Source organism: Penaeus monodon, chromosome 22 (genome assembly GCF_015228065.2).
Source record: "Penaeus monodon isolate SGIC_2016 chromosome 22, NSTDA_Pmon_1, whole genome shotgun sequence".
Taxonomy (NCBI): Eukaryota; Metazoa; Arthropoda; class Malacostraca; order Decapoda; family Penaeidae; genus Penaeus; species Penaeus monodon.
The window spans coordinates 23,413,139-23,413,348 of NC_051407.1; the positions used below are offsets into that span (position 1 = coordinate 23,413,139).

Below are 210 nucleotides of genomic sequence, written 5' to 3' on the forward strand. Positions count from 1 at the left end.
TTCAATTAAAAACTAAATCAAAGGGTTTTACTGGTAATGAACTGTTTCTGAGAAGTAGAATACTAAAGCACTTCATTTTACAATACAGCACTACAAAAATTGTACATTCTATTAAATTAAGGAAATCAATGAGGTTTACTTATAATATATTATTATATTTATAACCAAAAGTAATGAATTTAAAAAAGAAAATTCACATTTATTATAGCC

At 22.9% G+C, this 210-nt stretch overlaps 1 protein-coding gene across 1 annotated transcript in view; it reads right to left on the reverse strand.

Moving 5' to 3' along the window:
- The window catches only part of LOC119587028 (serine/threonine-protein kinase/endoribonuclease IRE1-like), a 49,447-nt gene that overhangs the window by 29,855 nt on the left and 19,382 nt on the right, over positions 1–210 (reverse strand).